The 23,121-nt window shown below is 37.0% G+C and overlaps 1 long non-coding RNA gene across 1 annotated transcript; it reads right to left on the bottom strand.

The window, feature by feature from the left end:
• Positions 1-3,034: 3,034 nt before the first annotated feature.
• LOC129492298 (uncharacterized) lies at positions 3,035-17,957 on the bottom strand. The gene is made up of 2 exons (XR_008660779.2): positions 17,371-17,957; positions 3,035-3,144 (listed from the first exon to the last, which is right to left on the bottom strand). It is a non-coding gene; the product is annotated as an uncharacterized lncRNA (long non-coding RNA).
• Positions 17,958-23,121: the final 5,164 nt, after the last annotated feature.

Here is a 23,121-nt window from a genome sequence, read left to right as displayed (position 1 = left end):
TATATTTAGGATAGTTAGCTCTTCTTGTTGAATTGATCCCTTTACCATTATGTAATGGCCTTCTTTGTCTCTTTTGATCTTTGTTGGTTTAAAGTCTATTTTATCAGAGACTAAGATTGCAACCCCTGCCTTTTTCTGTTTTCCATTTGCTTGATAGATCTTCCTCCATCCCTTTATTTTGAGTCTATGTGTGTCTCTGCACGTGAGATGGGTTTCCTGAATACAGCATACTGATGGGTCCTGACTCCTTATCCAGTTTGCCAGTCTGTGTCTTTTAATTGGAGCATTTAGCCCATTTACATTTAACGTTAACATTGTTATGTGTGAATCTGATCCTGTCATTATGATGTTAGTTGGTTATTTTGCTTGTTAGTTGATGCACTTTCTTCCTACCCTCGATGGTCTTTACAATTTGGAATGTTTTTGCAGTGGCTGGCACCGGTTGTTCCTTTCCATGTTTAGTGCTTCCTTCAGGAGCTCTTCTAGGGCAGGCCTGGTGGTGGCAAAATCACTCAGCGTTTGCTTGTGTGTAAAGTATTTTATTTCTCCTTCACTTATGAAGCTTAGTTTGGCTGGATATGAAATTCTTGGTTGAAAATTCTTTTTTTAAGAATGTTGACTATTGGCCCCCACTCTCTTCTGTCTTGTAGAGTTTCTGCCAAGAGATCAGCTGTTAGTCTGATGGGCTTCCCTTTGTGGGTAACCAGACCTTTCTCTCTGGCTGCCCTTAACATTTTTTCCTTCATTTCAACTTTGGTGAATCTGACAATTATGTGTCTTGGAGTTGCTCTTCTTGAGGGAAGAAGAGGCGTTCTTTGTGGCGTTCTCTGTATTTCCTGAATCTGTATGTTGGCCTGCCTTGCTAGATTGGGGAAGTTCTCCTGGATAATATCTTGCAGAATGTTTTCCAACTTGGTTCCATTCTCCCTGTCATTTTCAGGTACACCAATCAGACGTAGGTTTGGACTTTTCACATAGTCCCTAATTTCTTGGAGGCTTTGTTCATTTCTTTTTATTCTTTTTTCTCTAAACTTCTCTTCTCGCTTCATTTCATTCATTTCATCTTCCATCAGCGATACCCTTTCTTCCAGTTGATCGCATGTGCTACTGAGGCTTCTGCAATCTTCGCGTAGTTCTCGAAACTTGGCTTTCAGCTCCATCAGCTACTTTAAGCCCTTCTCACCATTGGTTATTCTAGTTATCCCTTCTTCTAATTTTTTTCCAAAGTTTTTAACTTCTTTGCTATTGTTTTGAAATTCCTCTCGTAGCTCAGAGTAGTTTGATCGTCTGAAGCCTTCTTCTCTCAACTCGTCAAAGTCATCCTCCATCCAGCTTTGTTCCGTTGCTGGTGAGGAACTGCATTCCTTTGGAGGAGGAGAGGTGCTCTGCTTTTTAGAGTTTCCAGTTTTTCTGCTCTGTTTTTTCCCCATCTTTGTGGTTTTATCTACTTTTTGTCTTTGATGATGGTGATGTACAGATGGGTTTTTAATGTGGGTGTCCTTTCTCTTTGTTAGTTTTCCTTCTACCAGACAGGACCCTCAGCTGCAGGTCTGTTGGAGTTTACTAGAGGTTCACTCCAGACCCTGTTTGACTGGGTGTCAGCAGCGGTGGCTGCAGAACAGCGGATTTTCGTGAGACCACAAATTCAGCTGTCTGATAGTTCCTCTGGAAGTTTTGTCTCAGAGGAGTACCCGGCCGAGTGAGGTGTCAGTCTGCCCCTACTGGAGGGGTGCCTCCCAGTTAGGCTGCTCAGGGGTGAGGGACCCACTTTAGGAGGCAGTCTGTCCATTCTCAGATCTCCAGCTGCATGCTGGGAGAGCCACTACTCTCTTCAAAGCTGTCAGTCAGACAGGGACATTTAAGTCTGTGGAGGTTCCTGCTGATTTTTTGTTTGTCTGTGCCCTGCCCCCAGAGGTGGAGCCTACAGAGGCAGGCAGGCCTCCTTGAGCTGTGGTGGGCTCCACCCAGTTCGAGCTTCCTGGCTGCTTCGTTTACCTTAGCAAGCCTGGGCAATGGCGGGTGGCCCTCCCCCAGCCTCGCTGCTGCCTTGCAGCTTGATCTCAGACTGCTGTGCTAGCAATCAGTGAGACTCCGTGGGCATAGGACCCTCCGAGCCAGGTGCGGGACACAATCTCCTAGTGTGCCGTTTTCCAGGCCCATTGGAAAAGCGCAGTATTAGTGTGGGACTGTCCCGATATTCCAGGTGCCGTCTGTTACCCTTTTATTTGACTAGGAAAGGGAACTCCCTGACCCCTTGCACTTCTCGGGTGAGGCAATGCCTCGCCATGATTCCACTCACACACAGTGCGCTTCACCGACTGTCCTGCACCCACTGTTTGGCACTCCCTAGTGAGATGAAACCGGTACCTCAAGCAGAAATGCAGAAATCACCCATCTTCTGTGTCGCTCAGGCTGGGAGCTGGAGACCGGAGCTGTTCCTATTCGGCCATCTTGGCTCCACCCCTCTAAATATGCTACTTTTTAACCAAATGATTTGGGGCAAGTTTCTCCCGTTTTTCTTTTTTGTTTTTGAAAGAGAGTTTCATTCTTGTTGCCCAGGCTGGAATTCAATGGCGCGTTCTCAGCTCACCACAACGTCTGCCTCCCAGGTTCAAGCGATTCTCCTGCCTCAGCTTCCCCAGTAGCTGGGATTACAGGCATGCACCACCATGCCCAGCTAATTTCATGTTTTTAGTAGAGACAGGGTTTCTCCATGTTGGTGAGGCTGGTCTCGAACTCCCGACCTCAGGTGATCTGCCCGCCTCGGCCTCCCAAAGTGCTGTGATTACAGCCATGAGCCACCGTGCCCGGCCATTTCTCCCCTTTTTCACATGTGTTTTCTCGGCTATAAAATATTATTTATCCCTGTAGATCTCTATTCACCTCGAAAGTCAAGATAAAACTTTCCATTTGCTTCCCAGTATATATTTGGACATTTTGCCATAGTGAACTTACCCATGCCTGTTTTTCAGTGTGTTCATTTGTATTACTTTGGAAAAGCAATTATCTTGCCATCCTCTTTGTTGCCTTCTGATTTCTACTCCATATTTTTCATTGAGATTTTCTTCTGCCCTCAGGTAGTACATGCTCATCCATCTCCATTGTATATTAATAAGCCTTTGAAAATAATCCCAGCTGTAAATCCTGACTATTAAATAATTCAGAATTATTTACTCATCTGCATCATCCTGATATATATTCCTATGTTGCCCACACTGTGTTCAGTGGTAGAAACACGTGCTACATTATGCATGTACATTTTCTTTTTTCTTTTCTTTTTTAGACAGAGTATCACTCTGTTGCCCAGGCTGGAGTGCACTGGCACGATCTTGGCTCACTGCAACCTCTGCCTCCTGGCTTCAAGCGATTCTGCTGCCTCAGCTTCCCAAGTAGCTGGGATTACAGATGTCCACCACCATGCCTGGCCAATTTTTGTGTTTTCACTAGAGACGGGGTTTCACTTGTGGGCTGGGCTGGTCTCAAATTCTTGACCTCCTGATCTGCCCTCCTCGGACTCCCAAAGTGCTGGGATTCGCCTGTTCATTTTCCAGTCACTATTTATGCATTCTTCAATCATACTGCTTTTCTCAGCATATACATACATAAAATGTTTTCTGTGCATGAAGCCTTATTCTAGGCACTGGGGATAGACCAAAAACAAAAAAAATAGGATAATCTATTCCCCTGCCCCCTTGAAACTCACAGTCAAACAGGAGAAAAATATATGAAACAAAAGAATAAAGTAAATAATTTTGTCATTTGAATAAACACAGAGATAGAGTGATATTATAGAACAAAATCCTTAAGTACTTTTGGACAATGAATAAGAGTTTTTAAAGAAATGCGATTTAAACAGATACTTTAAAAATAAAGAAAGATTCACCGAATTACAGGGATCAAGGAGGAACTATGAATAAGTAAAATTAACCTAGAGAGGAACTTAAGGAAGAAACGTAGATCAGAATGTGCAGCGCTTTGAAAGAGTCATTTTAAGAATGTTCTTACCTTATCTGAAGGGTACTGGGAGGATACCGAAAAGTTTCAGCAGAAGGGTAACTTGAGCTCATTTGTATTTTTAAAGAAATTATTCTAGTTTCTGTTTGTGGAGGAAGAAAAAAGAAAGATTGTTTGGGAAAGAACAGGAAGTGGGGGAAGATCATGAGTAGAATTCTACAAGTAGGTTTTGCAAATTTATGTCTAGAGCTAGAAGAAATATCTGGTACAGATATAAATTTGGGTCCCTTCAGTCTATCATTACTAAAGGAAAGAATGGGAGTAGGTGAGATTGCATTGAGTGTATATTGCAAGAAGAGTGGGGAAAAGAAATTATGAGGAACTTCAACACTTTAAAATTAAGTAGAAAAGTAGGACCTGGTAATGAACAATCAAGATGCAAGAATTATAGAGGTGTGAGGAACATCCTCAGAATGAGGTTACATTGTATGATGGGTGCTGTGATCACAGCCCTCTTTAAGGGTGGCCTCAACTGCCTGCAACCAATGACTGATCAATAGACGGATATGAAGGCACAGTCTACCCGTTCCAACTAGAACTTGGCCTTTATACAACTCTGAAGTGTTATTTTACCAGTGTCCCCATAGGCTGAAGCTGCATCCAGCCCACTTTCTCTCCTTGTCCTACCATGCTTCTCTCTACTTTCCTAGGTATTGATCCCAAGAGAATTCCATAAAAGACATCCTTCTTGTTAGTATCCATCTGACATTCTCCTTCCCTGGGAAAACAACTGGTAGCACATGGAAAACTGCACCATTTTCTGAGAAGACTGTATTTGTTCCACTGTATTAGCTTCACTCATTCATCAAGATCAGTTAACTCCATTTATGTGGGTCTATTTCTGGGCTCTCTATTCTGTTCTATTTATCTATTTGTCTATTCTTTCACCAACACGACACTAATTTGATTACAAAAAGCTTTATAGTAAGTCAAAGTTTGATAGCATCACTCCTCCAATTTTATTCTTCTTCAATATTAAATTGGCAATTCTGATTCTTTTGCTTCTCTGTATAAACATTAGAATCAGTTTGTTGATATCTATAGAATAACTTGCTAAGATTATTTCGGATTGTGTTGAAACTATAGATCAAGTTTGGGAGAACTGATATCTTGACTACCTTGAGGTTTTTATACAAAAGCATGAAATATATGCTTTTTTTTTTTTTTTTTTTGACAGGATCTCACTCTGTTACCCAGGCTGGAGTGCAGTGGCATGATCTCTCAGATTCAAGCTATTCTCCTGCCTTAGCCTGCGGAGCAGCTGGGATTATAGGCGCCTGCCACTATTCTTAGTAGAGATGGAGTTTCACCATGTCAGCCAGGCTGGTCTCGAAATTCTGACCTCAGGTGGTCTGCCTGCCTCACTCTCCCAAAGTGTTGGGATTACAAGCATGAGCCACCGCACCCAGCCTAGTTCTTTGATATCTTTCATGAGAGTTTCGCTGTGTTCCTTACATAGATTTTGTACATATTTTGTTAGATTTATACCTAAGTATATTATTTTGAGGGATAATAATGTAAATGTTAGTGTGTTTGTAATTTCAAATTGTGCTTGTTCATTGCTAATATGTAGAAAAGCAACTGAGTTTTGTATATTAACCTTATATTCTGATACCTTTCTATAATCACTAATATTCCAGGAGTTTTTCTGAGAATTCTTTTGGATTTTTTTTATGTCAACAATCATGTCATCTGCAAACAAGGAAAGTTCTTTTTATTCCTTTCCACTCTATATTTTAAAATTTTGTTTTCTTATTTGATTAGCTTGAACTTCCAGTACAATCTTGAGAAGAGTGGTGAATTGAATCTCCTTGCATTTTTCCTGATCTTAACGTGGAAGCTTTGAGTTTCTCACTGTTACGTATGATATTAGCTGTAGATTTAGAGCTTTTTCCAGATATGCTTTATCAACTTGAAGAAGTTCTCTGTTCCTAGTTTACTGAGAATTTATCGTGAATGGGTGTTTGATTTTGTCAAATGTTTTTTCTTCATATATTAGTATTATCATGTAATTTTTCTTCTTCAGTCTGTTGATGTGATGCGTTACATTAATTCATTTTTAAATATTTAACGAGACTTGCATGCCTAGATAAATCTAATTTGGTTGTGGTGTATAATTCTTTTTATACATGTTCAATTTAATTTGCTAATATTTTCTTGAGTATTACTGCAGCTATTTTCCTGACAGACATTGTTACGTAGTTTGATTTTCTTATAATATCTTTAGTTTTTCTATTAGGGTAAAGCTGGCCTCAAATAATGAGTTTGAAAGTATCTCCTTTGTTTTTGCCTTCCAAAAGAGACTGTGGAGAATTGGCATAATTTATTTTATAAATGTTTGCTAAAATTCCTCCCTGAACTCATCTGGGTCTGGTGTTTCTATTTTGGTAACTGATTAAGTCAATTTCCTTAATGGATATAAGCCTATTATAACTGTGTTTCCTTCAGTGTAAGATTTGACAGATGGTGTCTTTTAAGGAATTGGTCAATTTTATTTGGATTACCCAATTTGGAAGCATAGATTTGTGTGTAATATTCTTTTACTACCCTTTTAATGCCCATAAATCTATAGTGATGTCCTCTTTTTCATTTCCGATATTGGTAATTCGCGTGGTCTCTCTCATTCTCTCTCTCTTCCACTCCGATCTTTTCAAATAACCAGTTTTTTGTTTCATTGATTATTGGTATCTGTCTTTAGTTTCATTGATTCCTCCACTAAGTTTTATTATTTCTTTTCTCTGCCTACTTTGGATTTAATTTGTTCTGTTTTTCTAGTTTCTTAATGTGGAAGCTTATATTGTTGCTTGTTCTTTCATCTTTCCTAACATGTGCATTCGATGTTTAAATTTCCCTCATGCATTGCTTTTGTTGCCTCCCACAAATTTTGATAAACTGCATTTTCTTTTAAATTCAGTTCAAAATATATTTTTAATTTCTCTTGAGATATTTTATTTGACCCATGGGTAATTTAGAAATGTGTTATTTAACCTCCAAGATTTTGAGATTTTTCCAGCTGTCTTTCTGTGATCGACCTAGTGTAATTCCATTGTAGTCTGATAGCAGACAATGCATGGTTTCTATTTTTTTTAATTTGTTAAGGTGTGTTTTATTGTTCAGATGTAATCTATCTTGGTGAATGTTCTATGTGAGCTTGAAAGACTGTGTAATACGCTATTGTCAGATAAAGTAGTCTATATGTCAGTTACATCCAAATGATTTGGTAATGCTGTACATCCATGTCCTTACCAATTTTCTGCCTGTTGGATTTGTCCATTTATTGTGGCAGGCTATTAAGGTCTCTAATTATAAGAGTGGATTTATGCATTTTTCTTTGCAGTCCTATCAGTTTTTGCCTCACATGTTATAACACTCTGATGTTAGGCGCATACACATTAAGGATTTTTATGTGCTCTTGGAGTATTGACCCTTTATCATTATGTAACATTTTTCTTTATCCCTGATAACTTCCTTTGCTCTGAAGTCTGTTCTGTCTGAAATTGATATAGCTACTCCTGCTTTCTTTTGATTAGTGTTAGCATAGTGTATCTCTCACCATCCTATTTTTTACTTTTAATCTATGAGTCTATAGATTTAAGACTTTTTATAAATAACATATAACTGCTTATAGTTTCTTGATCCATTCTTACAGTCTTTGTCTATAGTGTGTTAATATCATCCATATTACTTACAATTAAAATTACTTGCCCTACAGGTTGCAATATACCTTTACATCTAATCCAAATGCACTTTAAAACAATGCTTTACTGCCTCATGGGTAGTGTGTGAACTTTATAACACAATAATCCTAATTACTCACTCCTGTCTCTTGTATCATTAGTGTCACTCATTTTATTTACACATAGCCATATATATGAACAGAAGTGTAAACAATCTAATTCATTATTGCTATTATTATTTTGAAGCAACTATTAGATAAAATAACAAAAATAAAAGGTTTATCTTCACTTATTCCTTTTCTGATTCTATTCACTTGTTTATGTAGATATGACTTTGTAACCTGTATACTTTTCCTTCTTTCTACATAACTTTTTTTTTAACATTTCTTGCAAGGCAGGTCTACTGACAAAACATTCTCTCAATTTATGTTTCAGGATGTCTTTCTTTCTCTTCCACTTTTGGAGGATAATTTTGCAGGGTACAGAATTCTAGCTTGGAGAGTTTTTTATTTCTACCAAGACATTAAATATTTAAACCCATTCTGTTCTTGCTTGCACAGCTTCTGAAAAGAAGTCAGATATAATATTTTTCTTTGATCTTTTATAAATAGGTATTTTAAAAATCTGGCATCTTTTTAGGCTTTTTCTTTGCCTTTCATTTTCTGAAGTTTGAGTATAATATGCCTACGTGCAGGTTTTCTGGCATTTATCCTCGTTGGTGTTCTCTGAGCTTTCTGGATCTGTGGTTTGGTGTCTGTCATTAATTTGGGAGAAACTCTGTTATTATTGCTTCAAATCCTGCTTCTTTCTTTCTTCTTCTTGTATTCCCTTTATGCATAGTTTTTAGTTGTTTCACATTTCTTGGATATTATATTCTGATTTATTTCATCATTTTTCTCTTTTCTTTTGTATTTTGGATGTTTCTGTAGTCATATTCTCCAGCTCAGAGAGGCTTTTCTCATACACGTCTGTCTGTTAATGAACGCATCAAAGGCACTCGCCCTTGCTGTTAGTGTTTTTAAACTCTAACACTTCTTTTTGATTCTTTTTTATAATTTTCATCTGTTTACATTGTCTATGTGTTCTTCCAAGTTATTTACTTTTTCTATTAAACCTCATAGCATATTGATCATAGTTACTAAATAAAAAATTTCTTGTCTAATAATTCCAACTTTCTTGCCTTATCTGACTCTGATTTTGATGATTGTTCTTTGTTTTCAAATTGTGCTTATTACCTTTTAGTATGCCTCCTAATATTTTGTTGAAAGGAAGACATGATGTACTGGGTAAATAGAACTGCAGCAAACAGGCCTTTAGTAGATTGGTAAGGTGTTGCAGTAGAGGAAGTTATTAGTATTTTGTTGAGCCTGTGACTTCACCTGCTTCTCAGCCCCATCCACAACCTCTGCCCATTGGGTGACATAGGATGACAAGCAGTGGCTGAAGTTGGGTGATATGGTTTGGCTGTGTCCCCACCCAAATCTCATGCTGAACTGTAGTTCCCATAGTCCCCACGGGACATAGGAGGGACTTAGTGGGAGGTGACGGAATCCTGGGGACCGTTACCTCCGTGCTGTTCTCATGGTGGTGAGTGAATTCTCCTGACATCTGGTGGTTTTATAAGCGGCTTTTCCTCCCCTTCGCTTTCACTTCTTGCTGCCACCACGTGAAGAAGGATGTGTTTGCTCCGCTTCCACCATGACTGTAAGTTTCCTGAGGCTGCTGCAGCCAGGCCGTACTGTGAGTCAATTAAACCCCTTTTCTTCAGAAATTACTCAGTCTCAAGTATGTCCTTTTGCTGCGTGAGGACAGACTAATACACAGTATATTTTCCTTCCTCCATGTCAGTTAGGCTTTGACAATACCCCAGAGGGTCAGTCCCTGATAAAATAGTTTCTCTGGAAGACAAGTCTTTAAGAACGGATGCCCTTTTGTATTTCAAATCGGTTCATTTTCCCTCTCCCTTCCAGAAGCTTGAGAGATTTTTATCCAATATTCACTGTGAGGACCTGGTAGAGTTCTTAGAGCTCAAATTCACAAAAGTGTGGGGGCCCTCTGTGACGGGCTCCCTTGGAGCTTTTAATTCTCAGAGTTGTCCACAGTGGGCCTCCAGCAATTCCTCAATTACGGTTCCGGTTTCCCTACTCTGGCACTGGTTCCCACAGGTGTTACTGCTGACGGGTTTCTGTGCAAGTAGGTTTTGAATCTCTGTATCTGCCTGTGTGTCTCTCCGATTTCAGGGGCAACAGTTTGCTCTGTGATCTGACCTCTAGATGGATCTAAAAAGAACTGTTAGTTTTTCATTTGATAAGCTTTTAACTTGTTGTTAGAATGAAGTGGTGACTGCTAAGCTCTTTACATGCTGTAATGAAAACTGCAAGTCTCATGTATATTTTTTATATCTGCTAGATTTACTTCCATTTAAAAGATAAAGATATGCAGTGCTTGTGATTTTTTGTTTACCTTTTTAAAAGTAGAAACAAAAACTGGGATTCCTTGATATCTGATAAATTAGCTTTTGTAAATCAGGTCAAACTTCCATAGCATTCCTATAATACTTAACTAAGGTAAGATAAGAATCAAACATTTGTTAAAGGCGTCTTTGAGAATGAATTGGTTTGTCAATGATTCTTAAGAACTTTAGAAATCCACTTAATGATATGTTTCTATATGCATATACTCAATTTTCCATGCATACATATCATATATGTATGTGTGTGTGTGTGTGTATGTAAACTGGGGGATTTGTGTTACACAAACTCTGAAGCAGATCAGGATAAGCTTTAAGCACAAGAATAGTCAGCATTTCCAAGCACACAGGTGTTACATGAGGTTTCATAAATTTTTTTTTAAAAAGCCTAAATATTACCTAAGTAATGTAGTTGGGCACTAATTCAGACACATTCTGAATCTTTATGTGTTTCATTTTATTTTATTAATTTAATTAAGCTAGGTTTCTATATGTTTCACAGAATAAGATGTGGTCCAAGGATTGGATGAGTCCACAGAGAATACCCTAATTGCCTCTTGAGCAGCAAGGACATATTAATGTGATTTCATTCTGTAAGGTGATAATTCTTCTGTCAGTGTATGTAGATAGAAAAGAAATGTAAACCCCATAATTTAAAAATCCATTTACAGACATGAGAAGATGGAGACAGGGCACTAGTATGGACAGACTTTAGAGGAAACCACATGCCAGATATTATAATGGAAACCCTAATATGTAGCCAAATTCGGGTCAGGACAATGGAATAATATTGAGGGATTTAGAATAGGTTAGGGTTTAATTCCTGCAACTGTGCCTCAATTAACTGTGTAATTTTGAGTAAATTCCTCATCCTTTCTCTTCCTCAGCTTTCTTATCTGTAAAACAGTAGTAATAACTGCCTCATAGAATTGTGCTGAAAATTAAATGATATAATGACATCATGTTCATAAAATATGTAGCACAATTAATGGCACATGATAAATGACTAATTAGGACTCCGGTGGCTGTGGAGAAGACTAAGCAACTCCACGTTAAGGAACAGCCACTTCTTACTTCATATGACTAAAAAGTCTACATGAGTCATATGACGAGCTTACATAACTATTTTCTTTTTGTTTCTTTGTTTCTCAGATCTGCATTCTTCTACATATTTGGCTTCATACTTAAGGTTTGCTTTTATGATTACAACATGGCAGCAGCTGTTTCTCATATTCCCTCACGAAAGAGCAAAAAGGTATCTGCTTTTTTCTAGGAATTCCATTAATTCTTACATATCATTGGTTCTGCATGGATTTTTTTCCCCAACACAATATCCAGCAGTCCCAGTTCCATTAAAAACAATAGACTGAGAGCGGGTAAGTGGCCGTTTCCCAGGTGTCAGTTGGAAGAAGCTCACCAATGGATGGGTGGCTTTCCAATGCCTCCCTGATGAGCATGCAGTTGTGGTAACCGTCATGTTGCCATCATTGTTGACATTGCCATGATGGAATTTTGGTGACCAACTTAGAGGAGAGAGAAAAGGGTGTGCACCTGAGAAAGTCTACATGCTATTCAATTATTTCTGCTTTGTAACATATAGAATAAAAGGAAAGACATTCAAACGGGAAATAAGTACATAGAAGAAGCCATAGGAAGTGTAGACTTTTGGGACAGGAGGGAACATTTCAGATGCTGGTTCTATCAGGGAACTGGTGAAAGACAAAAAGTGCTCTATGAATCTAAACTCAGACGTTGACCTACATATTTTTGAAATCTAAAAGCTTAGTAAGTTTCTACACTTAAATTTAAAGTGCAAAAATCACAAACTAGTCTAGCAAAAAGTGTATTTTTTTTCCTTCCCATGCTGTTGCTAAAAAACAAAACAAAAACAAAAACTTATCTAGTTCTCATGATGAACAGTGGCCAATCTCAAAGGCTCCCAGTGCAACTTCGGAATAATAGAAGTTTTGTCATCCTTAACTCTCATTTTAAAAATATTATCATTTTATTTCCTGATCTTAATATTTTTCCAAATGCTCTAAACTTTGCAGTATTTATATTCTTATGCTCACTATTCATATGACTTTTATACTTGTGTCTTCTACTGCTATCAATTTTTAATGATTTATACATCCCTACCTTAATCTCAGATCCTTCTCCTGGGCCCCAGGCCTGCAATTCCATTCCCTTTTGACTGATAGAGAACTGATGTTCAACACCTCTGATACTGAATTTATGATCTCCTTCCCAAAGGTGTTCACATTACATTTCATTTCAGTGAATGTCATCATAATTCATCCTATCTCCCACACTGTGAAGGAAGCACCTCCTCTTTTGATCTTTCCTCCCTCATTACATATATTCCATCACCAAATACGTTTGGTTGATTTAATTTAGAAAAGCTTCTTAAGTCTGTAGTCTCTACTCTATGTCCGTGGTGATCGACTTGGTCCGGGTCTTCATGAGCTCACATTTTGAAAAAAATCATTGATTTATTCGCAAAATATTTACTGAGTAGCTACTATGTCCCAGGCAACATTCTGGTCACTGAGGCTATGGCAATTATCTCAAAAGATATAAAAAATGGCACACTAATGAGAAAATCATAACTAATCCTGTAATGATTTTTTCAAAGAAAAATAAAATAGGAAATAAGGAAAGAGAGTAGCAGCGATGGTTATTTAAAGGTGATTAAAATCAATCTCTGTAAAGTGACAATATTTGAGCAGAGACTTGAAGGAGGTAAAGACAAAAGTCTTGTCACTCCCTCCAATCTTACTGGCCTCTATTAACTTGTCACTCTCTCCTAAACAATCTTTTCCAGGGAACACGGAGTTATTTTGTATACAGATAAGAGTCAATTATGTAGCTCTTCTATTTAAGAAACTGCCAGTTGTTTACCCTCTTGTTCCTGCTTCTCATTTCCCACTCCACATCCTATACTCTCATCATCTACCCTTCCCATTGATCTCTGCACATAGCATAACTTTTTATGCCTTTACACACTTAGTTTTTAAAAAAAATCGAAAAGGAACTTTCCTCTTCTCAATCCATTAAATTTCTGCTAAACCCTTAAGGACTCATCTTAAATGTCACTTTCTCTGGTGAGTCTTCCCTAATTTCTGGTAGTAACAGTAGTCACATCATCTCTTATGCCTACTTTGTCATGGTATGTAACACAGTGGATTGAAATTTCTTACCTTTTACATCAGTCTACCTTTAGGGCGGTGATTGACATTTATTTGGGCATATGGCTCAGTGACTGAAGCTTGTAGATAGTAAATATGTTTGTTGAATGAATCAAGTAGCTTGGAGTGAAGAAAGGAGATTAACGGTTGGGGGCTTAATTATCTTTGCCAGTCAGAAAAATCTGTGGCTTGACTCTATTTTCATTAGCAAAATAAAGTTATATTTTATATGCATGTCTACACTTCTGCATCTGAGTATTTTGCTCTTGAGGCTTTCCTTTATCTTTTCTTTCAGTTTTTCTGGTGTGTGTGTGTGTATGTGTGTGTGTATTTTCATGTGCCATTTTGTATTCTATATACAGGACAAAGGGAAATTGTACAGATTTAAAACCATGATAGTTTAGCTACTTACCGGCCTTTAAAAGACAGGTATGGTATCCAGCTCGAGAGAAATGAGAACATCTATGAAAAGGGGACCTTAAGCTCTTATCCAGCAGCCTCAGACATGGGTTGCTTTCTGATGGCAAATTTCTCTGCAGGAGCTGAGTGAAATGAAACATATCTAAGTGTTCAATTCACGTCTGCTTTGGTGACATAGGTGAATTTTTCATTCTCATCCAATTCTATGCCAGGTGTTGAAAGATAGGGAAGTATTAAAACAAGTTATTATTTTTATTATTGTTTATTGATTGCCTAACTATGTGAGGCTGAGCTAAATTCATATTATCAAATATTACCCATTTCACTATCCCTTTGTTGAGGCATAATTTTCACCATTTACAGAGAAAATCGGTTCAGATAGGTTCAGTTACATGACTATTCATACATCTATTAGGAAGTAGAGCTGGGACAAAATTCAAGTATCTACATCAGTCTACATAAATCTACGTTTTAGAACCATAGATTGTTAATTTCCATCTAGTAAGCATCTAAGTAATGCCTGCTTAAAAATGTAGTTTGTACATGGAATAGAATATATATATACACATACATGTATGTGTATATATATATGTGTATATATATAAAATTTTGTAAAAAAAGTATAAAACTCTAATTTTCAATGATTCTCATGAATTTTCCCTTAAAGTAACTTGAAAGTGGTTGCTAATACCCCTGATTTCTTGCCACAAAGCCCTTAAAGAGCTGTGTTTTTAAAAGAGGAGCTATAAATTTCACTTGGTTGAATTTTTTTTCCGTTAACAAGCCAGTCTCTTTAGCATTAGAGAATATTTTTATAAAGGAATACTAATAGGACAAACAATTGTAAGATTGCATGTCATACTGGCAAAATCAAGGATTAAAAATAGTTTTAAGAATGCTTTAAATATGGTAATTCCAGTGCCGCAAAGAAAAAGATGATCTATTTTCTCTTCTTTGTTTGCATAAAGAGTCATATATCTTACTACATATCCTTGGCCTATTTAGATCTGTTGTAGATGGTTGAAAAAGAAATTTTAACAGATAATTTGCCCCTGAAATAAGTGAAAATGATGAAAATAAAGACTGACATCTAATTTTAAAATGCTTTCATTTATAAATGTGACAACTGAGTAGACAGTGAGCAGACATACATGATCAAAAAATTCTTTGTAAGCAACTCCTCAGATCCATTTAGGGGTTCTTTGATTAAACAAATAGAGTGAATCTGAAACTTAACAATGGCAGAAATTAGCATCTTTTGCAGAAACGAAAAAGAATGTGTTATCCTCCTACCATCAGGATAAAATACTGTTTTTTACAACATAATCCAGGCTGCAATTCTTCCACCTGAAGTCCTGCACAAGTTGGTCTTTGGGAACAGTAGAAAAAAACATGGTTGAATTTTACTTTAGGACTGAATTATAAATGGTCTTCATGGTCTCACTATGTTAGGATATTTGAAAGCAACCAGGAATAATAAGCGCTGAAGCCACAAATAGAACCGATTTTTCTGTTGGTCAGAATGCAATGAGCCTGGGTCAGAGAGTTAGGCAGCGGTGCTTTCGTCAGCATCCTCTCCGAGGCTTCTAAGCTCGGACTAGAATTGCTGGTCTTCACTAAACAACGGCAGGCGGAGAGCCGGGTCACTACTTGGCTAGATTTAATTTCGCCTTCAACATGAGAAATCAGTGTGTCATGTTTCTACACAAAAGGGAAAAGCATTTAAATATCGTATCTATGTGAAGGCCAATTATGTTATCTCATTCTTATGCATTCCTGCTATAAAATATTTGAGGGCAACAATCAGGCATATCATTGGTTCTATTTTTCTTCTCTCATTTTCCAGATTACAAGATTTTTAGTAAAGCCAATCTTTCAGGATTTTGTAGAAATTTCTTTCTTTCTTTCTTCTTTCTTTTCTTTCATTTTTGTTGCTGTTGTTGTTGTTAGTCCCTTGTTTGTAATTTCTGCCTACTTAGTCACACTTTACTTCATTTAAAAACCTAAATTTTACCTAGCACTCTGGGAGGCCAAGGCAGGCGGATTGCCTGAGCTCAGGAGTTCGAGACCAGCCTGGGCAACATGGTGAAGTCCCGTCTTTACTAAAATACAAAGGAAATTAGCCAGGCGTGGCGGCATGCACCTGTAATCCCAGCTACTTGGGAGGCTGAGATGGAAGAATTGCTTGAACCTGGGAGGCGGAGGTTGCAGTGAGCCCAGATTGCGCCACTGCACTCCAGCTTGGGTGACAGAGCAAGACTCTGTCTCTACAAAAAAAAAAAAAAAAAAAACTAATAATAATAATAAATAAATAAATTTTCAATGTTTAATGATACATCATAATTGCACATATTTATGGGAGTACATGTGATATTTTGATACACACATACAATGTTTAATGATCACATGAGGGTTATTGGGATATTCATCACCTCAAGCATTTATTATTTCATTGTGTTAGGAACACTCCAACTTCACTCTTCTAGTTACTTCGAAATATGCAATAAATTATTGTTACCTGTGGTTACCTTATTGTGATAATGAACACTAGATTTTATTACTTTCATCTAATCGTATTTGTACTCATTAACCAACCCCTCTTAATACTTGTTTCTTCACTACCCTTCCCAGTTTATTATAATCATTGTTCTCCTATCTCTGTAAGATCAGTTTTTTTAGCTCCCACATATGAGTGACAACAGGAGATACTGGTCTTTCTGTGCGTAGCTCATTTCACTTAACGTGGCGCCTTCCAGTTCCGTCCATGTGCTCAGCAGCACTAGTCATCAGAGAAATACAAATCAAAACTACGATGAGCTGTTATCTTGTTATCTCACCCCAATTAAAATGGTTTTATCAAAAATAAAACACAGGCAACAATGAATGTTGATGAGAATGAGGAGAAAGGGGCACTTGCACACTGTTAGTAGAGATGTAAACCAGTAAAACCATGGAGGTCCCTCAAAAAACTCAACATTGAAGTTATTTTATTATGTATCATCTACTCCAATTACATATAGCAAGCTTTTTGTTTTTCTAATTTTTAAAATATTGTGTTACATTAGTTAAGATATTGAACAATTTGATTTTGTTCTTTAAAAGCTTATTACTGAGGCCAGGCATGGTGGCTCACACCTATAATCCCAGCACTTTAGGAGGCCAAGGAAGGAGGATCTCTTGAGTTCAGGAGTTTGAGACCAGCCTGGGCAACATAGGGAGACTCTGTCTCTACAAAAGAATGAAAATTAGCTGGGCAAGGTGGTGTGCGTCTGTAGTCCCAGCTACTTGGGAAGCTGAGGCAGGAGGATTGCTTGAGCCTAGGAGGTCAAGGCTGCAGTGAACTATGATCATGCTATTGCACTCCAGCCTGGGGATGACAGGACAAGATACTGTCATTAAAAATAAATAAGTAAATAAATACATAAATAAATACATCACTGACTGCTAAATCCAACACTAGGACTGAGTTGTGCAAAAGTTGACTCAGATTCAGATTCTCCAAATACATCCAAATCTGTTTCTATGAAACAATGTTATAGGTTAAGTAATGGAACAACTTAAGAATATCAACTCAGAAACATTAACACAAAATATGGCCTACCTCACAACCAATAACGAAAACACAGGTTGTTATGATCCTCTCGCTACCAAACTCTGTCATACGAATGTTGCATTGATTTTCCACTCTTTTCTAATTGCCACTAAAGGAAGATTATATTCCAGTATTGTGAAATTTTGAAAAATTAAGCAGTTCTCTGGGAAGAAGAGAGGGAGTGGAAAGCAGGTTGTTAGCAGTAAATTTATATTGCAGGTTCATTCTAAGAAATGAGGCAATTACGCTCTTCTGTTTTATTTTGGTGGCAAAGGGGGAATGGTTATCAATGGAAGTTGGCAACTAGTGTTTGTCTTAGAATTTGAATAGACTCCTTTAATCAGTTCTTTGATCTTCCAACTCACTTTGCTGATTATCTCCACTTTGTTCCTACTTTTCCACTGCAACTCAGAATCTAAGGTATTTTAATGTTTAATTATCCATTTTTGTCTTTACATCTAACGTTTCTTAAAATTTTAATTTGTCATACCCACATGTGTTTCCTCCTTAGCCATTTGTGTATTACTTCTTTTTTTAAATAATAATAGGAAAAATATTGCTCAAGTCAAAAAGAATCTTTATAATGAAAATTCATTACGATTTTATTATTATTGTTGTTATTATTATTTTGAGATGGAGTCTCACTTTGTCACTCAGGCTGGAGTGCAGTGGCACGATCTCAGTTCACTGCAACCTCCATCTCCGGAGTTCAAGCAATTCTCCTGCCTCAGCCTCCCGGGTACCTGGGACTACAGGTGCCCGCCACCACACATGGCTAATTTTTGTATCTTTGGTAGAGACAGGGTTTTGCCATGTTGGCCAGGCTGGTCTCGAACTCCTGACGTCAAATGATCCACCCACCTCGGCCTCCCAAAGTGCTGAGATTACAGGCATAAGCCACCTCACCCGGCCTCATTAAGATTTTAAAACATTATCAAATTTATATAAGATTTCCAAATTCCCCAATCCCTAGTTTCATGTTGTTTTGCTTTTCTACACATTATGGGAAACGTTTAAAATATTATCACTCCATTCATGGACTCAATTAATTATCGAAGTTGCCATCCACACTGCATTTATTGTGTACTACTGAAAATTATGTTTTTGGGGATAATCAACAACAACTAAAATAAAAACAAACAAAATTCACTTTGCACTACCAGGGAGTAAAATGTTACAGTAGAGAAGTAGAGCCCGAATTAAACAGGAAAATACTGGGCAATACTCCAACTTCACGATAAATCCAATCTAGACGTCTGAGCTTACATAAAAGACCAAAACAACAGTTATAATTTACCGGGGATAGTTCGACAGGACAACAGTTAACGTCACCGAAGTTGTAAAAAGACAATGTATGGCATCTCTTTAATTAGAGTTTAAATCTGCTCATCTTGATGCAGTAATAAACTGAGAAATGCCAGGTTATATGCTCTTTTGGAAGACAGCAATTCTGTATAACACATGTGGCCGTTTCCAGTTCAACCCCTAATTCCTGGCTCGTGCTTCTGAAACACAATGTTTCATTTTAATGAAAAATACATTACTGTGTCATCAGCTGTTAATTTTATTCAGAAATTGCATTACACTTAATTTTATAGCTTGCATAAAAGACTTTACGCAGGTTAAATACTGTTAATTACTAGCTAAATTTTGTTCCTTAGAATGCATAAATGAAGCACCTCCACCCTCTATAAAAATAATGTCTATAGTATAAAATGTCCATAGGATTCTTTATGATTTCCATTTTTTATATCATGCTAAAATGCCAGCCATAGCCAACTGTGAGTTAATATGGCCTTTCATTGGTCACTGAAACAGAGGATATATTTGCTGGTGTCTTAAGACTAAAACAGTTGTGCTGGTGAAAGGCCAGTGCAATTTTCTTCTGGGTTACTTATTTAGAGATAGCAATTCAGACAAAAAAAACTCTGATACATAGTTATAGATTTACGTAAGCTAAGTTAACCATCCAGCAAATGGATGCAGTTGATCTCAAAGGGAGGTGCAGCAGAGTAAAGAACATTCAAACCCCATCTATAACCAACATTGGAAAAACATTTCAATGTGGGTAAAATTACAGTCACATAAAAGGACAACAGAGTATTGGTCAAATGTACATGCGAGCATTAATGCAATAACCTTTTTGTTCTGTGAAAAGTTTTCGTTGAGCTATTTGCTAAAATAATGTTTTAAGTAATAAAGAATTTGGAATTAGTACAGAATATGGAATTGGACAGCTCTGAATTTGAACCCAAGCTTTTTCATCAATTAGTTACTTAGAGCTAGGAAAAGTTACTGTATCTTCCTGATCCTGTTTTATTATCTGCTCTGTAAGTAAGTACAAGACAATTGCCTCACAGTGTTATTGCCATGCTTGAATATAATGATGGATAAAAATTTCTTGGCACTAAGGCGGCCTTTATAGATGTTCCTTTTCCTTCTGTTTTGCTCTTTCTATTGACTCATGGGAGCCGTTAAGGAAGAGATGTGATCAGATTTTAGATGCTCATTTGTTTGTCTACGTTATTGGGATACTGTAGCGAATCGCTGATTTGAATGCGATACCTGGTTTAAAAAGGCACTACACGGTGTAAAATGTTACATTTAATTCAATCTAAGAAATTTTCAATTAGTTTTGCAAATAGCACATCGATGCTTTTTGATACTTGTTATATGGAAAACAGGAAGGCTAGCAAAAAAAAAAAAATAGGAAAAGTCTTCAGGGGAACATTTTTTAAAATATCCCTCATTTAACTCCAGACGGGAGGCAAAGACAGAGGAACAGCGTATAGGAACTCCTGGATGTGGAATGATGTCAGAGATTCTCCACTCTGCATTTGGTCACATTCAGGCTGTAGATATCACCAGTGTACCTTGCTTTCCTGGTAATAAGGACATAATCTTTCTTCCTCCCCTGGCCACTCTCAGCCTTGGAAGTTACTAGCTAGTGGATAGTAGATACTGGATGAGCCATCACAAGGTGGCCCTGGCACAGAAAGCATGGGTGACACGGCTCCACACAGCACAATTGAGACGGGCTGTGGGAAAGATCATGTGGGGAAGCAATGTCGTTTCAACAAAGAACTCAGCAGGATAAATACGACCAAGCTCGTATCTCACAAATGATCACTTGTGTCTGAATGTCTTCCATTTCTGTTCGTATTCATGCCTAATGGGTTAAGCCTCATCCCCAAGTATGTTTCTAGTGAATATGAAAGACCCTATTGTCACATATTTCTTTCTTTATATGCAACTACCATCATTTCATTAACTTTTGCTTAAAGGAACATTTTTTAAAAGTAATCTGACATGTTACTTCACCATTTTTTGATCAATTCATATATTTTGAAGGGCCATATCTGAAACAGAACTTTCTTTTTTCATTAAAAAACTAGCATATGTGGGCTATCTGCCTTTATATTCATTTTATTGACTATTTTACTATGAACAGTCTTATATTTTACTTTATACTAATTCCTCCAGATTAATGACAAGTATTTAACCTAACATATTGATCCATCTCATTTAATACTAGTTTAACTTCATTTAATTCCTTCCTTTTTACTCATAATCAACATTTTTCCTGATGAGAAATTAAGAAAGAAGGTATGTTTGGCACCTCTGTCCATCTCTTTGCCCATTTCTTACTCCTCTAAGAAGGCAAGAAATGCTAATCTGATTACACATTACCAATTAATTGGGCCACATTTACTTGTGGGCCATCTGGCTGAATATTTTTAAATCATGAGCAAACCATGGTGCTCTTCTTCTCTCTTGCCCCTGCCTTAACGAAGTAAGGCATTTTCCTTGGCTTATTTCCTTCTCATTGCAGAAGAGTTGAAATGTGAGACGGGGTGTAGCTTCTCCTAACCCCTGGCATATCATCTGATGGAACTGAAGAGTGAGAAATGACCTCCACGGACCCGGAGCCTCAGCTTCACGTCTCCACCGAGACGCCACATTGGAGGCAACTCAACGCAATGCCTTTATTAGAAACGTTTTTAAAAGGGAACCCATATTCACCTTTGTCAGGACACTGCTTATGTCTCTAGTTGAACCCGTATAACTTACTTTATAAGATGGTAAGATACAAAGACTCTTAATCTTCTATCTACCAGGACTCTTGACATAAATTGAAAGCTCACTTATAACAGCTAGTTTTTATATAACTGTCTTCCTTATATTGTGCTTAATTTTCTTATTAATTTAACATTTTAAGAAGAATACTCATTCTGAGAAGTTCACAAATCAGTTAGGCTTAAGTTTTTAAATAAATGTTTTAAAAATATTAAAGGCACACGTATGAAACAATGATACTAGACTTAATTATGGAGAGCAGCCTCCCCTACAAATTTCAGCCACAGCACAAGAGCAGTAAGCAGATCAGTCCACTCACCTTCATTCCAACATTTCAAGTGACTGGGGAAAGAATAGGGACAAAATAAAATAAAACAAAATAAAGGTTTCTTGTGGAACACTGAAAAATTATTATGTGCCAAAGTGTAAGAATGCTTTATATCCGTCCCATCGTTTGTCCTGGGAGGTACTTTCTATTATTGATTTCATTTGACAAATGAGGAAACAGAGGTCTGAATAGGTAGAGAAACAATTGTCAACTTTCTACTTCTTAGTACAACTTTACTGCCTCTGAGGCCTGCCTGCATTCCTGCACTGGCGTTTCATGGACATTGCTTGAGACCACTGGCCTTTTGTCTGTCATATTTTGTGTTTCATTTATAAACACCCTCAGCTCTTGATCTGTGAGGGTCTTAATAAATATAGTTGTATTAAATTGTTGCACTTTAAAGAATAATATATGATATTACGAAATAGTATTTCTGATAACAGCTTAAGCCATAATATGAAGTGTGCTGATACAAGAGGAGTTTGTAGGTCTTAAAAAAACAAAACAAAAAACTAAGCTTTAATTTAGTACAAGTTTCTGACTTTTCTGCTACAATTTATCTAGGAGTATATATAAAGAAAGGCCTTATTGAATAAACTGGTAAATGCATCTCTCAAGTTTTATTTTATATTCAACATAATATGAAGTAAAAATAAAAATAAAATACAACTAAGAAATATAGCACTGGCTACTTTTTGAAACATTTCTCCACAAAATAGGGGATAAAATATGAAAAAGTTTTGATACAATGTTTTGAATCTCTATTTCTTTATAACCTAAAGGAAATAAGAATTTGATATGCCTCAAGGAAAAAAACTCCAACGAAGAGTTTTTTTGCGGGAGAAAGAAAGTCTACTATCCAGCCTCAGAGATTAGATTTAAAAGCCAAAGAAAACTTTGTTAGATTATAGTGTGACAAAGCAAACCAATCTTTAAATCTACCAAAACACTTCTAGAATGCTAGAACACAGTATGTGTGAGAAAATAACAAGTGTTTTGAGAAACATCATTTTTTTATGTCCTAAACCACTGACTTACAACGTATGAAAAGACGTGGCATGACATGGATTTGAGAATATATACTGTAGAACAGCTATTAACAAGCTTTTCTTGGTACTGAAGTGTGTTCCACAAAACAGTTTTTACTCTTACATGAAGAAGACAGTGAACCAAAGTAAATTAAACTACCAGAAACAGGTGTTAGCTTGACATTAAGAACCTACAAATCTACATTTGTTTCCATTCCTGAAAATCAGCTTTCAATTAATAATAATATTATAATTATTAAAAAATATATATTTTTAAAGCATCTGTTTACTTTCCTTAACTTGTAAATCACTGCTGGTGTTTTCCAG

Source organism: Symphalangus syndactylus, chromosome 10 (assembly GCF_028878055.3).
Source record: "Symphalangus syndactylus isolate Jambi chromosome 10, NHGRI_mSymSyn1-v2.1_pri, whole genome shotgun sequence".
Taxonomy (NCBI): Eukaryota; Metazoa; Chordata; class Mammalia; order Primates; family Hylobatidae; genus Symphalangus; species Symphalangus syndactylus.
This window is presented reverse-complemented; position numbering and strand designations above follow the sequence as displayed.